Source organism: Brassica napus, chromosome C3 (genome assembly GCF_020379485.1).
Source record: "Brassica napus cultivar Da-Ae chromosome C3, Da-Ae, whole genome shotgun sequence".
Taxonomy (NCBI): Eukaryota; Viridiplantae; Streptophyta; class Magnoliopsida; order Brassicales; family Brassicaceae; genus Brassica; species Brassica napus.
This window is the reverse complement of record NC_063446.1, coordinates 44,185,259-44,193,437: the sequence shown is the minus strand read 5'-3', so window position 1 is coordinate 44,193,437 and position 8,179 is coordinate 44,185,259. Positions and strand designations below refer to the sequence as shown.

At 34.9% G+C, this 8,179-nt stretch overlaps 2 long non-coding RNA genes across 2 annotated transcripts; both read right to left on the bottom strand.

Annotated features, from left to right (window-relative positions):
* Positions 1-1,231: 1,231 nt before the first annotated feature.
* On the bottom strand, positions 1,232-3,228 carry LOC111209518. Its single transcript, XR_007321374.1, has 2 exons — positions 1,712-3,228; positions 1,232-1,629 (listed from the first exon to the last, which is right to left on the bottom strand). It is a non-coding gene; the product is annotated as an uncharacterized LOC111209518 (long non-coding RNA).
* A 1,891-nt stretch (positions 3,229-5,119) lies between these two features.
* LOC106449168 lies at positions 5,120-7,650 on the bottom strand. Its single transcript, XR_001289091.3, has 2 exons — positions 5,548-7,650; positions 5,120-5,455 (listed from the first exon to the last, which is right to left on the bottom strand). It is a non-coding gene; the product is annotated as an uncharacterized LOC106449168 (long non-coding RNA).
* Positions 7,651-8,179: the final 529 nt, after the last annotated feature.

Genomic DNA, 8,179 nt, shown 5'->3' with positions numbered 1-8,179 from the left:
AGAAGCATGCATTGTCGCTTGAAAACTTTCTTGCATTGCCAGCAAATCTTTGCGGAATTCAGACAAATCTCCGTTGTTAGGAGCATCCGCTGATTTCTTTGGAGGCATTGCTGTAGGAAGTTGTTGATTCCCGAAACGTTCCGTGTCTGATACCAACTGATAGAGAAGCGGAAGCTAAGAGATCAAGGATTCGACAAGAACTCGATGAGAACTCGCAGAATCGAAGGAAGCTTGTTGTAGTTGATACTCTCAACGCAAACAAGGGGAACTTTGATGATGACGATACTCTCGACAAGATCAAAGAAAGCTAGAGTACTCCTCTAAGTGCTTTGATAAACTCTGATTGCAATTGCAAATTATATTCAATAAAACGTGTCCCTTTACAAAGAAGAAAGCTCAATATATAAACTACGTAACTAGATCCTAATCTCAAAAGGATTGATGATTATCCAAACATAAATAAAATAAAGAAAAGGAAAACAAAACTCTTAAGTCGGCTAAGGCCTTAATGATACGTACGGCCCAACGGCCCAAGCATCCAATGATCCGCTACATCACTTTTCCTTTAAATATTCAAAACATTCAAAATCAACAGCTGCTCAGTTAACGCTCACTATGCGCAACCGCATCTCTTCTCTCTGAGTATAGAGGTGATCAAAAGTTCGAAGGGATTATGCGACGGTGGTTTGAAGTGGCACCTTAGTGGTTTTCAGCTCCCATTACAAAATTGTGCACCAATTTATTTTTGAACTTTAGCTTACATATTCATTAGCTAGCATATTCTTTTGTAAATGCCTATTTTCTGATCAATAAATTTGAAATTTCATTGGTGAAGATGGTTTCCGAACCAGAAGAATGGCCGGCATTTGAAGTGTACTTGGAAGACATAAAAGTTTTGATGGGAAGTTTCAGAAACACAAAGATCATTCATGTACCTAGAACGGAGAACTCTAGGGCGGACAGTCTAGCACGCAGTGCCAGAAAACAACTGTCTTTCGTCGTTCACATGGATGCAGTGTTACCAGCTTGGTTCGCAGAGTCAACATGAATCTGTATTTGATGACAAAAAAAAAAAAAAAAAAAATTGAAATGTCATCAAAAAAATATTAGTAAAAAAAGCTTCTCGCTCCTCTGCTTCACTTTCTCAATGTCCTGAAACACAAAACGAAAACTAGAATTTTTCACACTGTTATTCAAGAAAAACAGCAAGACATCCAAATAAGAATTGTAGTTACTGAATAAATTTATCCCTAAAAGCTTTGTCATTGTTTTAACGAGAACATAAATTTATCAATCTATTGAAAATACAAGACACGAAGACAAAGTACGAACACAAGCTCAAATCTCAAAGACAAACATATACACCCAATAAACTGACAAAACAGCCCTCTGAATCCGCAAGTTCTTCCGGATCTATAACGTTTCCAGAAGTAGTTAATTCTATGGCATTCTTCATGGCAACATAAAACAACATATTAAAAAAAAAGCCATTTGAGCATCCAACAACTCCATTTCCATCTTAATCTCTCACTCAAGCTATTAATTTCTTTATCCTTCATTACATTGTTGTACCCATCAAGTGATGACACCAAACTCTCAATTGAAGCAGGCAGAGACAACCCTCACAGCCTACACCAAACAAACCATTCAATACACTTGTGATAAAAATGTATAAAATCAACCAAAAAGACTCAAAAGGAGAAAGCTTTACCATTTTAGCTTTCAATCTGTTAGCAATGTGAATCTTCTCACTGTTACAATTATAAATCTCATCATTAGCTTCATCGATCTTAGCCTTAATCTCAGGGCCATCGTAAGCGAATTGCTTAACCAAGTAAAAACAGAAACGATTCTCTCCACACCACACCACTCCTCGTCCTCCTCCTCTCCATCACCGGAAACACACCGTATTCTTCTTCCTCGGTGGTCTCTCTCGACTCGACTGACAGATCTCCGTTTGACTTCCCCATTAGAAGTAGTCGTGCATACAAGCCGTTGCACAGTGAAACCGGAGAACCCATTTGGTCCTGTACCAGGAAACGGACAAAAGACAACAAAGATCAGATATTTATATCAAACCCATGAACAATCAGCAAGATTCAGCTCTTAACTACAGATTCTCATAAGGAGACGACAAGTGTGGAAGAAGATTTAACAAGGGAAGAATAGTTACTGATACATCCTTGTAGATAAGTGATTATCAACAATGAATTTAAGTCTCGAAGATTATAAGAGCAGAGAAAACTAGTATGAGGGGCTAAAAGGAGTAAAATCATTCCCCAGAACTCAGTGAACAAACAAAGCCACTGAAAACATTCAGTATCCTATAAACTCAAGAAGAGAGAAAACAAAGAGCTAACAAACTCAAAACCTAACAGCACAAATAATCACAAGACCAAAAAAAAATAGAATTGAATAGCTTACAAGCATAGAACGACCATTTAAGCCACTGAAAACATGTAATTTCATAGAAACTCGAGAAAAGAGAACGCACAGAGCTAACAAACACGAAGACTACTCGCCGGAAGCTGAATCGGTCCACTGTATCCATCGTACCATCCCTCATCCAGAAGAAGAAGATAATTTTAATTTTGATGAAAAGCCACGCAAAGCAATAGAGTTGAAGAAACCAGAATCTGTGGGTATGGAGTTGGCCCTTGACCTAGGAGCTGGGATCGATTAGGGTTCGATTCACTGTGTGGTTGTGTCAGGAATAAAAGGGTCTCGCCGTTAACGAAATACGGAGACCGCGTTTACTTAGTGAGATTAACGTGAAGAATTAAGTGTCTCTCTTTCTTTCTGAACGATCCAGTGGTGGAAGAGTTGTCCCCTTGCTACGTAGACGTCATGATCCGTTCGCTTGGTGATGGTAAATGAAGTGGCCTTTTGATCATTATTTTTGTTATCAAGTGGAGTGGGATTATGGGAAACGCACGTGTAGTGTCTTGTTCTTTTTCCAGGTGAGAGATGATATAATTGTGGTTTCTTGAGCTACTGAGCTCTCCTTTGTTCAAGTGGAAAGAGAATTTCTCATAAGAGCAATGGCTTTGTCTTTTTATAGGAGTTTCAAGTGGTTGCACGTACTTCCTCGTATTTCAGCCCTTGACTCCCTTCTTTATTATTCATAATGTGTGATATGTGGAGGATAATGCTCAGGGTCTTTGACTTGATCAAGATCCTAATTTGATTTGTGCCTATTTAAGCCTAACTCGAATTAACGTAACCCGTTTTCTGATTCTTTTGACGGGATGGATTTAGTGTGAAATCCATTACCAACATGGAGTTGATTTTATTGCACTTTGTGAACATATCTAAACTCGAACTTAATGCATGTGTATTCTCATAGGTTCGACGGGATTTAGTTTTGTAAGTTGTTAGACATAGTAATTGGAGCCACATGAGTTGAAAAATTATAATTTTTGTTTTGAGTTCAAGAATGCATGGTTCATTAATTCTCTGACAAAATATACGCATTCATGATCTAATTTCTTATGAGTTATCTCATACCTATCGCTTTTCTCTTATAGCTTATGTCGTTTTTATTTATTTCATTATTTTGTTTATCCTAAAATCAAACTTTGTGTCTTTTAACTTACTTCGAACCGAGAATTGAAATGTGTTTATGGTCCTTGTAAGTTCGATCCTACGTTACCATTGTGTACTTTACTATAGATGTCTTTTTTATATCCTATAAGGATGTGTTGTACCCCTGAAATCCGTGGTTCAACCAGAGTCTCACCAAATTTCCCAAACCGGCCACCTAGGAGACACCAGCGACAGACATTCAGTCCAAGGAGCCTATCTCGACAACCAGAAGGAGTTTGTCTATGAAATCAATTTTTCAAGAAGGCTAACTCATCAAGGAGTCTTTGAGGCTTGGAATTTCAAGAGAAGCTTCACGTATCAAAGAGTTATGAATTTTACAAGTCAGAGGTTTCTCAGCCCGTCCATCTGCGAGTACCCGATTTTAGAAGGAGATTCAAACCCAAGGAAGGAGCGGCCTGAACCAAAACCCATCATAGGATTCAAGAGGGATCGCTCAGCTTTCCAAAAAGATCAATTTGAGGAGAAATGGACACGGAAATCAAAAGTTATGATCCATTCTCCAGAACCGGCCAAACCAGTTCTACACTTGTCTCAATTGGAAGCTAACCGGTTCAATCAGCTTCAAAACCAGACATTGGTGACTAGGAGATCATTCCAACCAATCAGGAGACATCATACACGGCTAAAAGGATTTTTACAAGTTCATACCATGTACCAGCCAACATAAGATCAAAAGAATCCCCATTAACTCCAACTTGCCTTATTTGGAAGCTCTTGCATTCAAACTCCAATAGCTCTTTTTCTTTGAGTTTATGCACGACATCAGAACCTTCCAAGCTATCCAGAATATCCCAAGGAAGCTCTCTTATCCCCTTAAACCGTCCAGATTCAAGATTACTCAAGCTCCCCTTGACAAGCCAAAATCCCATCAATCTCTCCAACGGTTAGTTTTTGATTTTGTTGCTTTGTTTCATTTCTTTCCTTTTCTATTTGTTTTAAAACGTTAGAACCTTTGTCTCTGAGCATTATATAAACTCCTAGACTTTCATTGTAAAGAACACCCCTCAATCACCAACTTAATAAAAGTTTTATTCAGTTTTATCAAAATTGTTCTTTGTACTATAAAAAAAAAAGTAGATATTGTGACAATATTTTTAGTCACAATATACAAATATTTTGTCACAAATTCTCTATTGTGACGAAGATGTGACTATTTATTAACGGTCACAATAAAGTCGTCACAAATTTAATTGAGTCACAAAATTGTCACAAGTATAGAGACTATTACAATAGTGTTAGTTTTGTCACAAATTGTTACGTGATAAACGTAGTCACAAAACGACACAAAGAGTTACACAAAATTACGTTAGTAAATACGTTGCAATTTATAACTAAATAGTCACTTAAATATTCGTGGTAATTATCAAATACTCACCAAATAATTTGGTTATTGCGTGGCTTTGTATTTTTTTAAAGATATTTATATTAAAAATCAATTAGAAAAATTAATTTAATTTAATATTAAATAAACATGATTCTTTTTATAAATATTAAATTTATAAGAAAAAGAAAATTGTAACTAAAATATATTTTATTGATTATCTGAACCACATATTGGTTAACTGGTTACAAAAAATTAAGTTGGTACTAGATAACCAATTATAATACAAACCAAAGCAAAGAAAATTAGGGTAACACTGGTCTCCTTTGCCTCTATCAAACTACAGCAAACAATCGGCATTTGTAGATTCTCCTTCTGCCCTTGTCTACACCCCCGCTGTCCTTGTATTCTCCTTCATCATTGGCACTGGCTTTTCATATTTTCCTAATGAAAGCCTCGAACAGGGTAGTCGCCAAATCTACGACGAAGTATTGGCTCTATCTAGGTACATCGATCTGTATCCGAAATCTAACACCAAATAAAATCAAATCAACCAATCTGGAATCTGAAAAAATAACAAATCAAAATAGAAAAGAAATGAAACTGAGAGAGAGACATACATCAACTTGTTAATACCATTTGCATTACGTACGGATCAGTATAGTCGTCGAGAGGCAGTAGGGTCGTGAGTTTCTACCTTTAATGAGGGAGAAGAGCATGACACTGAATCTAAAACATTATAAATTAAAATCACAGAGAGATAAAGTGAAAGAAAGAGATGTTCTAAGGGATAAGAAAATGAGAGAGATAGAATCAAATGGATAACTGAAACAAAAAGAATCAAGAGGATTGTTGATTTGTTTGGAGAAAGAGAGAAAAGTGTGGGTGGAGGCTACACGAAATTAAAAAGAAAGAGACGGAGGAGTAAAGTAGGGTTATGAGATAGAAGTATATTCTCAAAACGCAGTTACAAAAAAAAAGGTATATTCTCAAAACGTGGGATAACTAGATTAATGCCTAAAAAAAATGAAGCCAGAACGAGTTGTATATTCTCAAAACGTGGGAAAACTAAAATAGTATTTTTTTTGTTAAAACTAGATTAATTTTGTTTAAGTATATTTAATGGTTATATGTTAGTGTAATGGTTTACGAATTAAATTTTATGATAATTTAAAAAAAAATTAAGACATAATTTAGAGTTCAGGGTATATGGTTGCATGAATTTGTTTAAAGTTGAAGGTTTGTTATTAGAGTTCGTGATTTAATTTCTATGACTAAAAGTCTAAGTTCAAGAGTAGAGTTAGGATTTAGAATTTGGAGTGAGGGTATATGATTTGAAGTTTGTTTTTAGGGTTTGGTGTTAAGATTTATAAAAGATTAAAATGCTGGTTTTTAAAAAGTTTATGTAAATTTAATTTATATACATATTTTTTAAAATAAAATTTATTAAGTTTTATATGTAAATGTTTAAAGTATTTGTATATAATTAGTGATTATATTTTTTTGTTAAAAATTAGTGATTACGTTTTGTTTATTATTTATGATTTTAACTGGGTTATCTTTTATTATTTAAGGTTTGGAGTTTGGGGATTACAATTTGAGGTTTAAAGTACGAGGTTATGCCCTTGTTCAAAAAAAAAAAGTATGAGGTTAAGGTTTTTAAATTAGAATTGAAAATTAAAAAGTTGTATGAGTGTAAAATATTAGTTAAGTTTATAGTAATTATAATTTATTACTTTATGTGTAAGGTTTAATCTTTATAACTTAAAGTTTGGAGTTTACGGTATGGTGTTTGGAGTTTTGATTATTGATTTAAGATAAATGTTTGAATAAGATTAAATTTTGAGTGAATTTTAAAGCATATGGTTTTTATAATAGTGACAAAATATAGTAGTATTTTATCTCTCAATTTATGACTAAATTAAAAGTCACCACCCCAGTAACAAATTGAGATGATATATGATTACAAACTTCAGTCACCGTGGGTGACATAATGTAAGTCGCGAAATTGTATCTAGTAGGGACGAGTTTTAGTCTCGATTCCGTAACATCATTTGTGACTAACCACTTCGTCACATATTTGTAACTTTTTGTAACGTTTTTTTGTTACTTATACATTCATCGCAATATTGTGACAAAATATTTACGATTTTGCGACAAAAAAATTTAGTCACTATCTAGTAAGTAAATACTAAATAGTCACAATATTGTGACAAAAAATTTTGTCATAAAATTTAGTCACAATGTTCCCCTTTTTTTTGTAGTATATAAAATATCGGTCTTTAGGATTCAAAGAAAGATTTTTTTGTTGTTCTATTGATTTCGTGAGTCTAATTTATTTGTGCAAATCAAATAAGCTCAGTACACAGATTGAGAGAGTCAATCAATTCGATCCATCATTCCATCAGATTGAGAGATTCAATCAAACCCTCATCCGTAAATCCACTTCAAGCCATCATTTGATCAAGCTGAGAGTGATACACACCCAGCAGCTTGATTCCGCCATTTCTATCCTTTCTTTCAGTTTATTATTCTTGTTTTATTCATATCATAATCTGCATCTCATTTCACCCCCTTTGTTTCAGGTTATCAAGTCACACTACAAGAAAACACCGGTATTCCGACGACAAATATCGTCGGTATGTCCTCGGAATAACGGTATTCCGAGGACATACCGACGAGAATGGTCGTCGGAAAGTAAAATTTCTTCGGAATTTCCTCGGAAAATTCCGAGGGAATGCCGAGAATGAAAGATTCCGAGGACATTCTGAAGAAACATTTCCTAGGACTGTTCGTCGGTATCTCCTCGGATATTTCCGATGGAACGGTCCTCGGAAACATTCCGAGAGAAAAGATGTATCAGAATATTCCGATGAACTTTGGCCGTTGGAATATTCCGAGAAACATTTACCGTCGGAATATTCCGAGGAAGTGTATCCGTCGGGATATTCCGAGGAGATATGCCCTCGGAATATTCCGAGGAACTTCGGCCGTCGGAATATTCCGAGAAACCTTTGCCGTCGGAATATTCCGAGGAAGTTGTCGTCGGAATATCTCGAGGGATACACTTCTTCGGAATATTCCCAAAAATAATTTTTTTTAAAAATTTTTTTTTTTTTAATTGAAATTCGAAAATATAAAATTAAAATTGAAATAGAAAACATATTAGATAATATTCAAAGTTGTACATACAAAAATAAAACATTCAGAGTTTTTTTTTTTAAAAAAGAAAGAAACTACGGGAACTGCTCG